The sequence below is a fragment of the Coenobita brevimanus genome, chromosome 9 (genome assembly GCF_032717465.1).
Source record: "Coenobita brevimanus isolate Jiangsu-jjx chromosome 9, ASM3271746v2, whole genome shotgun sequence".
Lineage (NCBI taxonomy): Eukaryota > Metazoa > Arthropoda > Malacostraca > Decapoda > Coenobitidae > Coenobita > Coenobita brevimanus.
This window is the reverse complement of record NC_136962.1, coordinates 5,921,576-5,942,113: the sequence shown is the minus strand read 5'-3', so window position 1 is coordinate 5,942,113 and position 20,538 is coordinate 5,921,576.

Sequence of the window (20,538 nt, the reverse complement as noted above, 5' to 3'; positions counted from 1 at the left end):
ACACAGACAGAGTCAGGCTAGCCCATGAAGATAATTTAGACGAGACAATGAATGGTAATGTACGGAGAGCATACCCCCTTCATGAGGGCACTCTACCACCAGAGGAAGTGCAGGATTATGAATTGAGAGATATTTTAGACGTAGAAAGAGCGGAAGAAGGAAATGCCTCACAATTGCAGGAAACAGAGGAAAATACTCAAAGTGTGCAGAGCTTGCACGAAGAGCAAGAAGAAGGTGCAGTGGCTGATTTGATGGATAATGCCGAAGGAGGAAGACAAACCTATAGTTTAAGATCTAAAGGACAGGCAACAGAATTACCTAATATTATGGATAAGCCTATAGAGTATCTAAAATAAAGTTGACCTTTTTTACAGGTCCTACTGACCGTGATCATCAGTGGACTTGGAAGTCAAGCATGGGAAGACCTACCAGTGAGAGCGGGACTTGCATTCACCGCACAGCGTCAGGCCCACTTTACAGGAAATTCTTTTATTATACCGTATGTTATTGACATGGATGAGTTTTATCAGCCCCTGATGCGTGCTCGTAAACTAGCTGCCGATGTTGCATGGTCAGTAGACCATATGGATGATTCATCAGTTATTGTTAACGTTTTACGAGAGACATTAACATCTTTTGATTTGGAATTTGCTAAACTGTTTCACTCTCTCAATGATTATTTGTCTTCATTATTAAATGATGCCACCACCCCGTCGGGATCTCGTAGTAAGCGAGGAGCCTTTAATATATTGGGAACCATTTCTAACGCTTTGTTTGGTACAGCAACACAAGAGCAGATAGATCTTATACACCACCAGTTAGATAATATAGAATCTTTCACAGAGGAGGAAAGAGTAGAGCTTAATTTACATTCTGAAATACTAAATGCCACTGTAAGAGACATGCGTGCCATGAAAAAAGCTATACAGCGATTAGAGAAGGCTGCTATTGTCTCTAACTATTTAGTTAGACAGGTTAGCTTATTGACACTAAAAATGAGGAGGAGATAAGGATAACAGAAGCTATGAATGATTTGTCCCTTGCTTTAATAGACATACAAAATGATCATTTCGGTTTAAAGTTAGGTCTAGAGAAAATGTTGGCAGGAAAATTTTCATCATTCCTAGTTCCCAATTCGGTACTTTTATCACTTCTGAGAGAAGCTTCCTTGTTAAAACCTGGCCTGTTATATCCTGCACGTTTAGAATTTTTAGCTGTTTATCAGGATGCTATAACTGTAGTTCCACGAAGATCTTCTAATTCTCAAACACTGAATTTCTACCTACTAGTACCCTTGAGGGGTGATCCTGATGACATTTTTGATGTGTATCAGATAACGTCTCTACCTTTCAGAGTCCCAGACACACCATACTTTGTTCGCTATGATAGAGTTGCTCAATATTTGGCGATCAGCCAAACCAGAAGACATTATGTAACGCTAGAGTCATTTGACTTGTGTAAAGAGCATGGTCAATTATTAATATGTCCGCCTATAAGACCAATATATGATACCTCTGTTCTAACGTGTGAAACTGCATTGTTTTTGGCTAAGCCTGAGGCTAGTAAGTTATGCTCAAAGGTTGTGCTGAAGAGTTTTAACCCAGTTTTCATCAGATATAAAACTGGTTAGGCTTTTTCTAAGCCCTACCCAATTCACTTCACTCTCACATGCCCTAATAAAGTAGAGTCTCAGTCAGAGCATGTAGCTCGAAATACAGGCTTACTTGCCCTAGGTGAAGGATGTAGTGCGCATATCAGTGCATTGGTTTTGCTTGCTTATGCCACAGTTATTCGAGAGCAAGAATTAAAGATCACCCCCATAGCGATTCCCATTAACGTATCTCTGACGCCCTTAGAAAAATCAGCATTACTGAATTTATCATTTCAAAGTACAGCAGATGATGTCGAGCTGGGTGACTCACTTCCACTGCAGACCCTTATCCACCGTATGAAGGTCATTCAACCCCTGCGTCACCACCTGAGCGCTGCTACACCTTGGACGACTTATGTACTTGTAGTTGGCGTGGTTATCCTTGTCCTTGTGGTGATAGCTTTCCTATGCTATCGCTTCTACCGAGCCACCTGCCCACTACCAGTTCTTCAACGTGCGGAATCATGGGCCTTCGAGGAGTTTCGTCGTCAGGAGATGTCACGAGGACGTGACATTCTTGGCATCGGAGAATGTCGCCGCACGGCAAGCTGCGGCAACAACTACAGCAATACGGAAGACAACGACGATGCTGACGACGCTGATGATGGTGATGACGACTTACACCAGACATTCGATGAGAACACAACACACGCGGCTGCGACTGACTCACCCATCATCAGACCACCCACCATCCGACCACAACCACCCATACCACAACCACGTCATCCACAACAATCAGTAAGGGATAAAGGATATCGAAAAACGTTACGTGACAAATATCGTTACCTGCAGCACCTTGAAAAGATGGAAGAAGCCGCAGATCAGTGAATGGTGAAGAATGAAAAATGAAAAGTGAATGAACAATGAGTAATAATAAGCGGGAGTGCCGAGGCACACAGTTACTCTCACAGCCCTGTACTGTCTACACTTAATTAAATTTATGTGCTCCGAACGGAAGAGCTAGATACGGCCTAATGGAGTAGTATCCTACGTACATATACAGATATAAGAGAAAAGTGATTCAAAACTAAAGGGTAGCAATGTCTAGTGTGAATTAACGTTATACAATGGACATTATTTCAAAATGTTGCGGACCAGACCCGACTAAGAACACTGAGAGAAGTGAACGAAGGATATGTAGAGTACACGCCTACTTCCGGCCCCTGTACTCTTCCTGAGGGAGAAGCAGAAGGTTGGAAGTCAGTAGAAGCAGAGAGGGCAAAGAGTCGAGAAGAACCTGGGGGAAGATCTTAGCTAGAAGGCCCGCCTGAGCACCCTACCACGACGATGAGACAGGTGATGTCTTGGTACTCTACGGTATCAGTGAGTAGATATTCTTGTTAGAGAACATAGAGGAAAGTGGAACTGAGAGAAGGAAAGAGAGAAAGGAGAAGAAAGTGAAATACACTGTGAAAAATATTGAGAGTATACTGTAGATTCGTGGTAGGGTATAACAGGACGGGCCAGATAGTTTGTATGATTGTTAAATTAACTTAATTGCTCAATGGTGAAAGGAACAACGATTATACAAAAGTTAAGTGTCTTTATGGAGAAGTATTGAGTTAGGGTACATGACTGTGTAAAGAGTGATATTAATTTTGCAGAAATATATTGAAATAACTTGAGGTGAAGTGATACGAGAATAAAATGTTACAGAGATTAATGTTCTAGTAGTAATAATGCTAGGGTGAGATGATGGTGTGCTAGAGTATTGTTCTTAGTATTACCCTATGTGTAAGAGAATATTACCTTTAGTATTACCTTGTATTTAGCCATAATACTCTTGGTTTTATTTTAGTAAGAGAGAGTATTATCTTCAGTGACGAGTAATAATCGTAGTGACATTTCAAGTGTTACGTGACCATACTCATGAACTGTTACTTGTTTAATGGAACTTAGTTGTATTGTTGATTACCATTGTAAGGTGGCATGATTTAATAGTTTTGTTGTAGAGTAAGATCATAAAGCAGTTGCGTAACTTTGAGTTCGTGGAGTGAACCAAATAAGTTGTTGCTTTTGATTTAGTGTATAAATTGTACATAGTTTGTGGATAAACGGAGAAAAGAAAATTAGTTTTGAGTAACCCTAGAATCCCTTCCTCGTAATAAGGAACGAGACGCTCCCACGTAGCGCCGGCCTTAAATGGACTTGTGATTACTTGATGTGTTGTTTATGTCGGGCTCCCCGCTTGTACCTATCCAGCGCTACCTAATGAAACTTGATTAAATCTGACTGACCTGATCTGGACTTAACGTAACGGAACTTAGTCTTCCATAGGAGAAGAATAGATAAAGAGCAAAGCAAGCAAGTGGGGCACGACATACTGGTGGTAGCTGTGGTGGGATTCTAATGTGAAAAAAACTCGTGGTTTAATACAGGGTCCTGAAGCGTGGTTTAGATTGCGTAGGTGCGCATCAGAGGAAGCGTTACATCAGTATCTCGCGAATCTTCGTATTCAAGCCCCACCCCGGTGTGACACCGCGTTTTCCGACCATTTATTAGATTATTTTGGGGGAGTTAGAGGAATTAACATGAGCAGACCACACTCTCCAGTAGGAGGTGCGGCCGCTGCCGCCCCTGCTCCTGCTCTGGACCCTTTGCAGAATCTTGCCGATAAACTGAGTCAGATTTTAACTGGCAACCCCGTAAATAATTATGCTAAGATAACAGGTCTTCCTTATTTTTGTGGTGGAGAGGTAGTGTTGCCGGATTTCCCTCAGTATAGATGCATCACAAGCGCGAGGCGTTGGTTGCAAACTATAGATGATATGACAGTGGGACCACTTTGGACTGATGAAGGTCGATTGGAACTAGCTAAAACGCATAGCATAGACGCTGCCTATTCACATCTTCTCAGTACGATTAAGAAAGTTGGTGCGGATTGGACAGCTGTGAAAGCTGAATTTTTAAGAATTTATCCTGCTGATGCACGAGCCAGTACACTTTTAAGTGAACTGGGATCTGCTGTTCGCTCTCCGGGGAAGACGTTTCACCAATTCTTTGTGCGTCTTGAGACTTTGAGTACTCAAGCGAACGAGGTAGAGCCAGGTCATGATGATGTTATTGATAAAGTAGCTGCAGGTGCATTACTTAAAAGTGTACCGCCGGAGGTGCAAGACATGTTGAGCGAAGTGGAGTGTGAAGACCCTTATAGGATCTTGGCAGCTATGCTAAGATATGCAGAAACACAGCCCAAGTTAAAGTTGTTAGAGAGGACAGAGAGAAATAAGCCTAATATAAATGTAGTGACAACAGAAAAGCCGAAACCACGCACTGGCCTCAAAAGTGGTGGAGCCCAAGGAGTGAGAGCGCCTCCACTTATTACTTGTTATTCATGCAAAAAGACAGGACACATTGCTAAGAATTGCCCCGTGGCTGAGTGCTATTACTGCCACGGTAAAGGCCATATTGCTCGAGAATGCAACTGGAGGTTTGGCCCTACTTCTAGTCAGACAGGCGCTACTAGTAATCAGCCAGGGAGGTGTTACCACTGCAATAAACCTGGTCACCAGGCACGGCAGTGTTGGGTAGGCAGAAGGAGAGCACAAGAATGGGAGAGAGAAGATAATAGAGGAAGAGGGAGAATTGATCAATGGGGACAGGCGTCAGGTGAAAGACAGTCAGGTGCAGTACCTTGGACTCAGAAAAAAAAAAACGCCGACCCAATTCCGATCGCCTCACTCGTGGGCTACGAGAAACTAGTCGCAATGATGGTGAATGTGAAAGGCCTAGATGAAAGTGTCTTAGCCTTGATTGACACAGGAGCTGCTAGGTCGTTGATTACGAGAGAAGTATATCAACAGTTAAAAAGGAACGTTGAGCAAGATGACTGGGAATCAGAGGAAACGGTAAATTATTTAACGTAAGTGGAGATGAGATATTGACTGATGGAGCTATAAAGGTTGAACTTCAGATTGGAAATAAGTGGTATGCTCATACCTTTATTATAGTAGGAAGCTTAGGCTTACCAGCACCCATGTTGCTTGGGATGGATTTTATGCTCAGCACTAGGATGGACTTACTAACGAATCCTCTAACCTTGTATATAGAGGACGAATCTGTGAATATTGTCCCTCTACAGTATAAAGGACCGGCACCAGTGAACAGTGAGTCAGAAGCGGACGTAGAGGTAGCAAAAGCCGTGATACCGACGAGTACGGAGCTAGGTCCTTGGACTTGCGGTACCGTCATTTTAGAAGTAAGAATGCGGTCAAGCGAAGCGGCTATCTTTGAACCTCAGGAAGGAAACATGTTGGCATCTACATTGTGTCCAGGATTAGTGTTATTACAGGAGAAAGCTGGGATTCCAGAACGAGAAGAGCCAGAGGAAGTAGAGAAGGCACGAGAGAAATCGCGATTTCATTTTAAGGTGAGGTTCGTCAATCCTAGTCCGGACAGGATCGAACTCAAGGGAGGTACATGTCTGGGTCATATAAGGCCGTGTAGTAGAGTATTGTGGGATATAAATGAAGTGTCTTACCTCGGACACATAATTGATTCACTCCATTAATATTAACCTTAAATCTATTCACCGCATTCACCGGCAACACCTCTCCCGCTCCCGCTCTACCCAGCAGACCCCCACCACCTTCTCTCTCACCGGGAAGCTTCTGGGAGCAGTCGATGAGACTGTGATTGCCTTACTGAATGACTCAAGTCGCTAATCAGCCCAAGACGTTCATTCAACGAGAGCTAAACTATCGATAATCGACCTGAAACTTACTATAATTCACGAGTGAGTCCTGCACTGCCTAGAGTCCCTACTCTAGTACCCGAATCGAATCCCGAGGCTATATGCACGAGGGAGCCGCTTAGTAGGGGTGAGGAGGGGAAACAGCAAGGGTGGCAACAAGCTGGCTAGGATAGGGATAGGCTGCCCATTTTTGGGAAGACCTGTGGTTCACCAAGGACCCTCGAATAGAGGTAATTGGCAGGAGCAACCTCAGGTTAGGTAGGATGTCAGGACTCACTCTTTACTCTATTCAATAGACATTGCACTATGCCTAGAGTCAGATTCAAACATCCCAGCCCTCAAGGGCTCACAGCAAAGCACCAGCTTCTGGAAATTGCGGCTCCAGCACGCATTAAAATTACGGCACTACAATCCTCGAAAGACAGCATAATTGCAATCACAGCCACAGATCAAGATGTGGATCTCCTCCTATCTACTCCAGTCATCGATAAACTAAAAGAGGCTAATTTCACCCCCATCTTGCCACCTCAAATACGTGCCAGCAGAAGCATTATCTGCTCACGAGTAGACAACTGGATCTTTCGCCACACAGAAGAAGAGATCCAGGAAGAAATCACAAACGCTCAGGAATGGGCAGTGGTAGAGAAAGTCACTAAGTTCCAAAACACAAAAAGCAATGCCTTCAAGATAGAATTTAAGGACTCAAAAATGGCAATTAAGGCCAAAGAAGGACTCCTGCTCTATAACATGTCCATAGCAAACCACCAAATTCACCCAGATACTTACATCCACATCAGCACTTGCTACAGATGCTACCGCATCGAAGAACACAACACTGCAGAATGTACCATGGCCCCTGAGGACAAAAAATGCTCAGAATGCGCCTCCACAGACCACCTATGGAAAGACTGCAAAGCCACCACTAAGACTTGCATCAATTGCGGTGGGAAGCATAGGACCCTGGCGATGCAATGCCCTATCAGAAAAGAAGCGATAAACAAGAAAAAGGAGCAGATGAAAAACAACACCCAACCCAACTCCTATGCCCAAGCTGCACGCAACGACCCGAGAAATGGCACACACTCCACACCTGCCATATCCACACAAGACACCTCCACCATAAACAACGAAATAGCAACATCAGTTACGACATACATGGTCATCATGATACACTCCCATATGATGAACACGGTGGAACCAGGAACCTTCAACAAAACCTTTGCAGAGCTGAGCAAGATAACCGGCCTCCCAACAATCAACCTACCAGAAAATCCCCCTTCTTCAAAGATCATAGCTGACATATACTCCCAGCACCAACCACCCATGACACAGCAAAAAATGACTGCCCACCAAGCACAAGACAGAACCAAAAAACCAACACCGCTGGAAAAACAACCCTCCACAACGACTACCCCCACTTCAGCTACAATTCAGTTCAAACCACCACCTGCAGTACACACAACGGAAGATGCAAAATTCCCTCAGTCTCAAAACAAAGAACAAACAACTCCTACCCCAGACCAAGAAAGCATGACAGAACTACTAGAACAAGAGTCATCCGAAGATGAAGAGGAAGCCTCCGACTCTGATGACCCAGACTGCCCAGAAATTGAAATAATCCTAAGTGAACCCATCAGGAATTACTCAGAAACCACAATGGAAACCTACATCAAGAAAAAACTCAAATCCGGGGAAGCAGTACTCCTCCGACACGGAAAAAAGACCGACTCAACCAATGCCCTTGCGTACACCAACCAGCTCGTTGAGGAAGGATGTCTAGAAAACGTCATCAAAATAGCTGATGCATCAGATCTCCGGATACACTTCACCACACATAGTGAAAAAGCCCTCCCTACCAACAGACCCCAAAGGAAAAAACCATGCTAATCCTCCAGCACAATGTCCTTAACTGGAGAGGCAGAAGCCAACAGTCTAGCCAACATTTACAGAACTATTGAGCCAGATGTAATTCTTATAAACAGTCACGGCATCCCGTCTCACCGGCCACTTAAAATCGCGGGATACATAACTCACAAGAAAAATCACTCCAACCAACCATTGGATGGAACTGCCATTGCAGTTAAAAATAACATAAAATGCAAAATCTTAGACTCATTCATCTCCGACATGTTAGCAGCCGAAATTGAAACAAACACAGGCAAAGTAACAATCGCAACCGTCTACCTACCTCCAAGCCGCCCCTACCTCCCCACCCCAGACTTCTTTCAACTCTTCAGAAGGAACACACCAGTATACCTCCTCGGCGACCTAAACGCAAAACACAGAGTACTAGGTACAAGAACACAAAATACAGTGGGTAAACAGCTAAATGACTTAATTACTGACAACACACTAAAACACATCGGTCCTCACTTCCCCACCTTCCACTCTCGTTCCTCCTCCACAACACCAGACATTGTAATCTCCAACCTACGCACATATCACAACATACACCTCTCCCAAGGCCCTCTCACCACCAGCGACCACATCCCGATCATAGCTAAAATAACCACTTCGCCGACCATTATACCCTCCCAACCACGCCCAAATTTTTCAGCAGCTAACTGGGAAAATTTCAAAGCAGAAATAAACCAAAATATACCAAACTTCCCCAGCGCGGAACACCCATCACTGGAAGAAATAGATCAGTCCATAGCGTCATGGTACAACACTATAGACAAAGCCATAAATAACAACATCCCAATAACAACACACAAAACAATCACTGCACCCAAACGCACTCAGAACACACGACTCATTCAGATCCAGTACACAGCACTCAGGCAACACTCTGCAACACACGGCTGGACCAGAGCCCACTACCAAAGATACAAAGCTCTGCAGCTACAACTACACGAAGCCCTAATGGAAGAAGCAAAAGTACACTGGAGCAACATTCTAACCGAAACCTCGTCCACATATTATGATCCACCAACATTCTGGCGAAAAATCAACACACTTCTAGGCCATGAAAACCAATACCCCCATTATATGATCGACGACCAAGGAAGAAAACAACACAGCCCGGAGAAACAAGAAGCCGTGCATCGCAAACTTTGGACAACAATTTTCTCTAACGACAACCTCCCTGAAGGTGATGAAGAAACAGAAAACACAGTGACTGACTTCCTTCGACAAAACATACATAGAATAACACCCCACGACACTGCCGACCTGTCCCGCTTAGACCCTACAAACCCTCTCACCAGACCCATCACCGATGGTGAAAATGCCGAGATTATCAAAAAAACAAAAAAAACATGCCCAGGGGAAAGCGGCATCAACAAAACAGTCCTCACCCACCTCCCAGAACCAGCCATCACATGGCTGCGAGAAATACTAAACGCTACACTATCAGCCGGATACTTCCCAGACTCATTTAAGAAATTAATAAAACTCATACCCAAACCTGGAAAAAACCCGCACTTCCCTGAGAACTTCCGCCCGATTTCTCTCCTGGAAGTCCCAGGCAAAGTCCTAGAGAGAATATTAAATAAAAGATTACGTCTCTTCCTCGAAACAAACAACACACATAACCCATACCAATATGGTTTCAGGACAGGAAGAGGTACAACCCAAGCCATAGCAATAATCACGGAGACAATCGCCCTAAAAACTGCAAATCACGGACAGTGCCACCTGGTTCGTGACATCAGCAAAGCTTTCGACAAAGTATGGCATCTGGGCCTTAAATATAAAATCTTAAATATGAACCTCCCTGAAATATATGAGAGACTGCTAAGCGACTTCTTGGACGACCGAACAGCAAGAATAAAAATTAAAGACCACCTAGGACCCTCCTTTCCCCTAGGATGCGGAGTACCACAAGGCAGTGTCCTCTCTCCAACTCTATTTATAATATACACCAAGGAAACGCCAACCTCCAACAATGGTGTCAACGTCTCCTACGCGGACGACATAACACAAATTGTAGGATATGCGGGCCAGTCCAGGAATATAATGAACAGACTCACAGCAAACGAGGCTGAAAAGATCAACAAATTAGAAAGAGAATGGAAAATACAAACAAACATGGATAAATTCACAGTCATCCAACTAGCCAAAAGGAAAACAGAAACATTATTAATTGAGGAGGAACCTATAGAATTCCAGCCCACTGGTAGAGTCCTCGGCCTGAGAATCAACAAAAGAGGGTACACAGACCACATTCGAGAAAGAGTAGGGAAAGCAAGAATATCACTCACCAAACTTTACAGATTCAAAGACCTAAGCATTAAAATAAAAACCCACCTAGTAAAAGCCATGATTCTCCCCATCCTGGAATACCCTCCCATCCCATCCCACACGCTATCAAACAACCAGATTAAAAAACTACAGAAGACACAGAACAAAGCATTGCGATTCGCAACAAACCAACAACACCCATACACAATGACAACAGAAGAAATACACACATTCACCAATACACTACCAATTAACATAAGACTACACAACTTAGCCAAAAAAATATGGACAAAAATAGAAAACCAAAATCAAGAAGCCTACCAAAAAATAAGAGAAGAAATGGAACGGATCGAGATTTCACAATTCAGTAAATGGTTCCCTAGTAGCCTAAAAACTTTAGAAACGGAACCAATACCACTAATCTAGCTAGCTAGCTGACACACCAACTACGACACTTACACCAACAAACACACACACGTCGTACACAAACACACACACAATCACTCCCACACACACACGCACTGAAACATACACTCAGACACAGGTGTAAACTTACACCTAAGGTCTACAATCAAATCACGTGACCATCAACAAAAACTCCAATACAAACAAATATAAAAACAGCAAGACGGCCTGCCCGTCACCTATCCACTCTCACTTCCTTCATAATTTCTCACTTCCCCTTCACCTCTCCCACCCTCCCTCCTTCCTAACTTAAAAAAAAAAAAAAAAAAAAAATCTGCAGAAGGCTTGCGGCCCCAACCGGATAAAGTCCGAGCCATAAGGGAAATTGCTGTTCCTAAGACACTGAAGGAACTCCAATCTTTCTTAGGGTTAGTTAATTATTACCGTAGATTCATAAGTGACTATGCTAAGATTGCTCTGCCTCTCACAAAATTGACTCGTGGAAAGAAGGAAGTGAAAAACAGTAAACAAAAAATCGAGTGGAACGATGAGGCTGATCAAGCTTTTAGAAGTCTGAAAAGTAAGCTTACTGACGACATCGTACTCAAGTTTCCCTCCTTTGATAAACCATTCTATCTGACAACTGACGCGAGTGGTACTGCGATAGGTGGGGTATTACAACAGGAAGATGAGGATGGACACCTTAGACCGTTGACATATTTTAGTAGAGCATTAAATAAAGCTGAGCTTCATTATGCCACTATCGAGCAAGAAGCCTTAAGTATTGTGTACGGATTGCGGATAAATCGGCCTCTTGTCTTGGGATACAAAGTGATTGTGCAGACGGATCACCGACCCCTCACGTGGCTCTTTAATGTGAAGGAGCCTTCTGGCAGAATAGCTAGATGGCAGATACCGGTACAGGTTGCCGAATACGACTTAGAGGTATCCTACCTGCCAGGACACCAGAACCGAGTGGCTGACGCCTTGTCACGTCTTCGCAGAGAGCAAGACGAAGATATAGAACTTATAGCTGTTACGAGGGGCGTGACCGATACAGACACTGTTAGCTGGAATCTTGACGAACTGCGGAAGCAGCAAGATGCGCATCCGGTTTGGGGATCATTGAAGCGGTATCTTCGCGGAGAAGTCCCTCAGGCCCCCAAACTGGCTGCCCCGGTTGAACAGTTCTCTCTCCGCCAGGATGGTCTGTTGTATAGGACCGAGCCTCGTGCGTACGAGGACAATGATGTATTACAGGTGGTTGTACCTGAACAAAGTGTGCCAGCAGCCCTACACTTAGCCCATCATTTGCCACTGTCAGGACATGGTAATGCAAACCATCGGCATCGAATGATACATTTGGCATGCATGGCTTATAATTCAGGGTATAATAGGTCGATCAGGGACTCGCCCTATTTCCTGTTGTACCTGAGAGACCCACAAGTACCCTATGAAACGATACATGAGACTCAACCTCATTACAATGTAGATGATGCGAAACATATGCTAGCAGCCATGGCCACTAAAGTATTTCAAAGATGTCAATTGTACTTGGACCGGGCTAGTACCGAGAATGAGAATTACAGGGCTAAAAAGGCTGTAGTAAAACCGATCAAGGCAGGAGACAGAGTGTACGTACGCACGATTCCTAAACGGGGAGTTGCTAAGAAGTTACAGCCTCTCTATGCAGGACCATACAGAGTCACGGAGCGTGTTAGTGATGTTGTAATTAAAGTACGACGTGTGAAGGATGGAGCTGTCTCCACCCTTCATGTTGATCGTGTGCGAGTAATCCCCGAATCTTGCCTCACCACTAAGGATAATAAGAATGTACGTATGGCATACCCAGTATATGAAACAGATGATGATGATGATGATGATGGTGATGGCGAGGACGGCTCAGATGATTTTACAGCCATTCCGGTATCTAGCCGCGGTGCGACACAATCATCCAACACGCCAGTAAATCAAAGCTCTATGGGTGCTACCAACCCAGTTCAGCAGAGTGGGAATGAAAGTGATAATGAAAGTAGAAGCGAAAGTGAGAGCGAGGATGGAGGCGAGATAGAAAACGGAGCGAGCAGTCACGAGGCGAGTGGAGAAGGGGAGTCCCCGAGTAAAGTGGTCGGCCCGGCGCCAGATCGTTTCTCCCCGGCTAGCAGCCTCAGCCCTGCGTCGGCCCCTAGATACAGCCTAAGATCACGCACAACAGTAGACGATTTACCTCTAGTTATGGATAGGCCAATAGAACACACTGACAGGAAGACAAGTAAAGAGTAAGTTACTAGTCATGCTATTTTATTTTTGTTCCAGATTATGCTGCTTGCAGTCGTAGTATCAGGAAAGACTAGGCACATTGACCCCCACGTTGAGAAACCTGCTCCAACAGGCCTCATCTATTCTCCAGTCTCCAAACTTATATCAACTGGAAATCATTATGTTGTCCCTGTCTTGTTAATACAGGATGAGTTATACCGACCACTTACTGAGGCACAGGATCTGGTTGACTCTGTCCAGTGGAATATAGATCACATGGACAACTCATCCACCCTTGTGTCGTCATTAAGAGAGACTTTGAAATCATTTCAACATGAGTTTAGAATTAGATTTGATGACTTAAAGAACTCTGTTAATTATTTGTTGTCGGATAAACCACTGCCAAGTCGTAGAACTAGAGGCGCAATTGATCTTGTTGGCAATATTGCTAATGCTTTATTTGGGACTGCTACCCAGAATCAGGTGGACGAAATTCACACTAGATTGGGTCAAATTGAACAGATGTCCGAGAATGAGCGTCGAGTGTTAAATGTTCACTCCCAAATACTAAATACGACCATAAGAGACATGTCACATATGCATGCTGCAATTACTAAATTGCAGCGGGCAGCTAATATTTCACATGCTGTAATTCGGCTCTTCTCCATAAAAACTCTAGCGTTAGAAGGCGAAGCTCGCATATTTGAGGCTTTTCTTAATCTCCAGTTAGCTTTGTCGGATATCATTGCCGATCATGTGAGGATTAAGTTAGGCCTACAGAATATGATGCAAGCTCGTCTGAGTGTGGACATCGTGCCAAATACCTTATTGCTGGAACTTTTAAATAATATTTCTTTAATGAGACCAGGACTGCTTTTCCCTGCTCGACCCGAATACCTTGCGTTATATAGGGATCTCGTTAAGGTAGTGCCTCGCAAGACTCCCTCTTCAGTGTGCTTCTACTTACTATGGTCCGGTTCAGGGTGACCCGGCAGATACTTTTGATGTCTTCCGGATCACTTCCTTGCCTTATAAAGTCCCTGACACAGATGTCTATGTACAGACTGTCCCCTCTGCCAAATTCATTGCACTGAGTGAAAATCGCTTACATTATATGCTTATGGACGATTTCACTCAGTGCCGCACTCATCAGCAGTTGCTGGTGGGCGAGCCGCAGAGTCCAGTGCTGAGGTCAAGTACTAGCACATGTGAGAGTGCTACATTCCTCAACAAGGACTTTGCGCCTCAGCTTTGTAGGAAAAGAGTCATTAAAAACTTTGTTCCTGTATTTGTTAAGAATAACGATAAGTGGTGCTTTTCTACGAATAAGCCTATGCAATTTACTCTTAATTGTGCTGTTAATGAGATAAGTAAGACAATACAGATTGTTAAAGGTATAGGACATTTGGTCCTGGGTGACGGTTGCAGTGCTCATAGTGAAACACTCACACTTCCAGCTTATGCCACCCTCACCAAGGATACTAAACTGTCTCTACGTGTGAATCTGTATGGCTTTATGAAAGGTAAAGGGACAAAAGACGCCGTCATTAAGTGCCTTTCAAGCGATACTGACTACTGCAGGGTATTCATTGACCTCAAGGGTGATTTCGATAAGGCCAATGGAGAAGTAATTTTATATGAATTAGCTAGCTTGGGGGTAAGGGGAAGATTGCTGCACTGGGTGGGGGATTATCTCTTTGGGCGGCGGGCCCAGGTGTGGACCCAAGGGACAATCTCCTGGGAAAAGCATCTAGAGCTTGGTACACCACAGGGAGGAGTCCTAAGCCCATTACTTTTCAATCTTTTAATGAACAAAGTGGCGCGTGAAAACCTGGGTTTCGAGGTCAGTGCAGTAATCTATGCCGACGACATCATGATAACAGTCCAAAACTTTTGATGTTATGCAAACTGCACTGAACAGGTTCGGCAACCTGATCAAAAGTCTGGGTCTTGTAATTAACGAGAGTAAGACAAAGTCCAGTGCCGTGCGTTAGGGGGAAAACATTTAGTAATTAATGGCAAAAACATCGAGAGGGTGAGAATTTACAAGTACCTAGGTATGTATGTCGGCTACACAGCAGACTGTAAAGATGCCGAGATGACCCACATAATAATGCAATGCAAGGCACGATTGCAGCCCTTGAGATCAATGGCCTATAGTGGTGCAGGGGTGGGTGTACCAGTACTAAAAATGATGTACCTCACTACTGTCAGATCGGTATTAGAGTACGCAAGCCCAGTCCTCTCTTGCCTTGGTGAAGGAAGGCTGGAAAAACTTGAAAAAATCCAGAATGCCGCAATGAGAATCATACTTAGCTGCCCAAGGAACACCATGATAGATGTCATGAGACTTGAGCTAAATTTGCAGAGTGTAAAAAATAGAATTCAGGAAGACAATGTGGCGGCTGCAATAAGACACATGCGGTCAGAAAGCGGACTGGGACTCCGTAACAGCATCAAAGATGTTGTTAACGGAACCAGAACCTTCTGGAGGCAAGGCAAGAATGGCTATGTGAAAGACCTTGCGAGGAACGTACTCAAATACGAGGTACAAAACTTCTGTGAGGAGATACCGCAGGCACCTAGGCCTCCACCCTGGGAAGAGGAAGAGGTAAAGGTGAGCATATCTCCACTACAGAAAAAGAAAGAATGTTATGCTGTAGGTGTGTTAAGGACACATGCACAAAACCAAATAAATAAACTCTACAATGAAAACACTGCTCACGTCTACTGCGATGGTTCAGTCAGAGAGGATGGCAGAGCAGGGTGTGGGATCGTAATATTAGATAAAGCAGACAGTGCATGTGTACAGAGCGAAATAAATTTTAGAATAAGCAACAACGTGTCTTCCACTCAGGCAGAGCTATATGCAATATTATACGGCCTCAGAAAGATCACAGGAGGTGAAGGAGACGTGTGCTTCTTCGTAGACAGCCGAGGAGCACTGGAGTCCCTTAAGAGCACAGCACCTGCACTGGCAGACGTAGTCTTCCAGTGTAGAGCTGTCCTGCATCAGCTCAAGCAATCGGGTAGATTCATATCATTCACATGGATACCATCCCAGGGAACGAAAGAGCTGATGAACTAGCCAAGAGTGCAGCAGAAAAAGAAGACATAGATGTAGTATGCCAACTAACCTTGAAACAGATTAAAACTATAATAAGAACACAACAAGGTCAAGAGGAAAATCAGAGAATGGAGCAGCAACATTCTAGTAGTGAAACTATGTATCACTATACTAACGTTGCTTTGAGAACCCACTTCACATATGGAAAATATAGAAATAAGTGGAAAGATTCTGTATGCACTAGACTGAGGTTAGGCTATAAATATCTGTGGCAGCTTGGAGTGGATACGGATCGACGCCATGATTACGCATTACATCATTCTTCTCCCAGCACTTGCAGCGGTAACATCTCTCCCCCAGTAGTCAAACTTGGAATCACATCTCCCAAGACTTTCGCGCTGCTATCTAGGCGAACTTGCAGTTACCTTCAGTGACTTTGTCTCCACGTTCCTTTTCTACTTTGTCAGCTGGCATTCCGGCCTGCCACTTAGAGTCCCTTGCCGTAGTACGAAGCCGAACCCTGAAGGGGTACCGTTAGGGTACTTCCACGAAGGGGGGCCTCAGAGGCCTGGTTATAGGAGGCGGCAAGGGTGGCATTCTGTTAGGGCTAGGTTAGGCAAGACCCTCACGGGGCAGTGACGGGGTCTTCCACGACGCCCTCTAGAGGGCGGGGAGTTAGGCCCCCCGTTACTGTAGGGAACTGCCGGACTGCTTGCTGACATTTGTTTGTCTACTTAGATTGTTTATTTATTCAGTCCCGTACATATATATGGACACAGGCTTGCGTACATGTGTACATTTACTGATGTACATGTGTATGTTTGTGTATGTGTGTGTGTATATAAGTAATTAAGGAAGGGGTAAATAAATATATAATTAGACAAATTATATATATATATATATATATATATATATAGAGAGAGAGAGAGAGAGAGAGAGAGAGAGAGAGAGAGAGAGAGAGAGAGAGAGAGAGAGAGAGAGGGAGACTTTTTGCTGACATTTATTTGTCTTCTTAGATTGTTTATTTATTCAGTCCCGTACATATATATGGACACATAGGCTTGCGTACATGTTACATTTACTGGTGTACATGTGTATGTTTGTGTGTGTGTGTATATATATATATATGAGCTAAGGAAGGGATAAATAAATATATAAATAAACAAAATATATATATATATATATATATATATATATATATATATATATATATATATATATATATATATATATATATATATATTGTATATTAGTATACATATATATATATATAGAGAGAGAGAGAGAGAGGGAGATTTTTTCCATGCGTGAAGATGGCGAGAGTTAAAATTAAACACTCCCGCCCTAAACTCCGGAACACCCAGATTGGACTGCTACAGGTCCTGGCTAAATTTGAAGTAGCCACTTTGAAAGTGTTTCCCACCAATGATGCTTTAATCATACTGACGGCAGATGACTCGAATGCTGACAAGATCTTCTCAGAGGAATGCACTCGAGATCTCCTGGCCAATGACTATGAACCTGTCCTTCCCCCACAACTGCGCTCACGTAAATCCGTCATCCTAAGAAACGTAGACAACATCATCTACGACAACAATGAGGATGACATCATACAAGAAATAACCTGCAACAACACCTTCATTCGGGAGGGAGACGTGGAGAACATCTACAAGTTTCCACGCTCTCACAACATCAAAGTAACATTCAAACAGATTGCGCAGGCAAATAAAGCAACTGAGGCAGGACTTAAACTGTTCTACCTCAGCATTCCTCACTACCAAATTGAACAAGAACAATTTATCCCGATCTTGACCTGCTACAAGTGCTATGCAGTCGATGGACACTCGGTAAAGGACTGCCCCAAACCTCGAGAGTACAAAGTATGCTCCCTCTGTGCCAGCACAGAGCACAAGTACACACAGTGCACCTCAAGCACAAAAATGTGTTAACTGTGATGGTGAACATGAAGCAACTGCCATGTCCTGCCCTATAAGGAAAAAAGCGGTGCAGGAGAAGAGAAAGTCTATTGCCCAGTTGCCTGAACAGCAAGCTGGACAATCAAGAACTTACAGTACAGCCGCTGCAACAACAATCAACAGCAACAGCACTACCACTAACTCACCCCTACCAAGCCTCACAGTCCCGCCCAGTACTATTCTGTACTGCATGTATGAAGCACATATGCTTAATGCAACATACCCTGGGACTTATGCTACTCACCTAAATAAACTGTTCCAAGACAATGGAATTCCACCTGTCAAGGCCCCAAGCAACCCACCCTCTAAAGCTATCCTAAACAAAACCAACGCAGTTACCTCCACACCCCCTACTGCCTCCCCTCTACTCCCCGCCTTCCAGACTGAGTCTTCAACCCTCACCACGCCCTCAGAATCAGCAATCACCGACAATGAACTGATGGGGAATCCCCCCATCGCCACCCAATCGCACCCCCCCACCCAGGTAATAGCTGAATCAATCAGTGATGAAAACCCGACCCCACCATCCCCCTCTAAGGCAGAAAACGCCACTTCTAACGCTACTCTACCGTCACAGAACACAGAGTACATAACCGATGCCTCCACTTCAGAGGAAGACGAAGAGACCGGCGAAGAAGAAGTCAGTGCCAGTGAACTAGGAGGAGTAATAATCTACAGCCTCGAATCCCTCCAGGAAAATAAAACAAAACTAGATAGACAACAAATAGCAGCGCTAACAATCGCATCACATGTAAAAATCGAATACGGCAATGACAACCTTTCAACAAAGTACGTGTACAGTCTGTTCATCCAGAAAAGGGTTGATATCAACTCGTGCCAGTTCAAGGTTGCGAAACCCGGCTTCTTCAACAAATGCCATAGTGTATTCCTCCGCACTGACAGACTTAGAAAAAACCCTACTCATACTGTTAACAAATAAATGGAAACGATTAGAGTAATTCAACATAATGTCCTCCACTGGCCGACAAACAAACGAACTCTAACGACGATCTACCAAACTATAGCACCTGACGTCGTTCTCATCAAACAGCCACGGAGTTGAAGACAGTGACAGTATAAAAATCTATGGCTACACTGTCCACAAACGTAACACCAGTGGTGAGAACGGCGATGGCTCAGCTATAGCCATCAGACACGGACTGACATACAGACTAGACGATGACTACATTACAGACATGCTCTCAATCACGCTGCAAACCACGACAGGACCACTTAAACTAGCAACGACGTACATTCCCCCACGACGACCTTTCCTACCCTTCCCCGACTTTCACAAACTACTCTATGACAACGACCCTGTATACATACTGGGCGACCTAAATGCCAAACATCCAGCCTTGGGAGACAATTATGACAATACAGTAGGACGAAACCTAATGACATTCATTAACGCAGGCACAGCACTGCATACTGGCCCCAACTTCCCAACCTTAATCCGCCATAATAGTGTCACATCACCTGATATCATCATCACCATCAACCGTGCCCATCATCACACCTTCTCTCAGCCCGGCCCTCTAACTTCATCAGATCACATACCCATCGTATTCACCATCTCCACCTCACCTATACATATCCCTGCCACACCCAGACTCAACTACAGACAAGCTGACTGGGACCTTTTCAGAAGGACCTCTGACGCCTCCCTCCCTGACGTCCCCTCCCTTGACAATCAGACTCTGGAACACATAGACACTGCACTTGAGCAGTGGCTTAAAGCAGTGGATAGTGGCATTAAAACTGCTATCCCTACAACAACATTTAAAATTATTAGAGCACAAAGACCTTCCCCAGAACTGCATGTACTCCAGACTCACTATACAAGACTGCACAACCTTGCTAAACGACAGGGACTGACATACGACCAATACCAAGAATATCGACAGCTTCAAAGAGACATACAGACACTGTGCAGACAGCTCTGCAATGACCAATGGAACCTTAAAATCACCCAGCTGACAGAGAAATATCCTGACCCAACCAAGTTCTGGCGAGAAGTACGTCTTCTCAAAGGAACAAACAAACGACCCACCCCTTATCTGATTGACCGCCAAGGACGTAAAATACATGATACCCAAGGACAACTGACTCTTTTTACCAACCTATGGCGTGATATTTTTCAAATATCTGACGACGAAAATGACGATTTTGACGAGGACAACGAACGAATGGTCCTTCACTTCCTCAATGACAACAGAGACAGAATCCTCCCCCATGACACAGCAGACTTCTCCAGACTAACGAACAACCTTCTCACTAGACGAATCACAGTAGACGAACT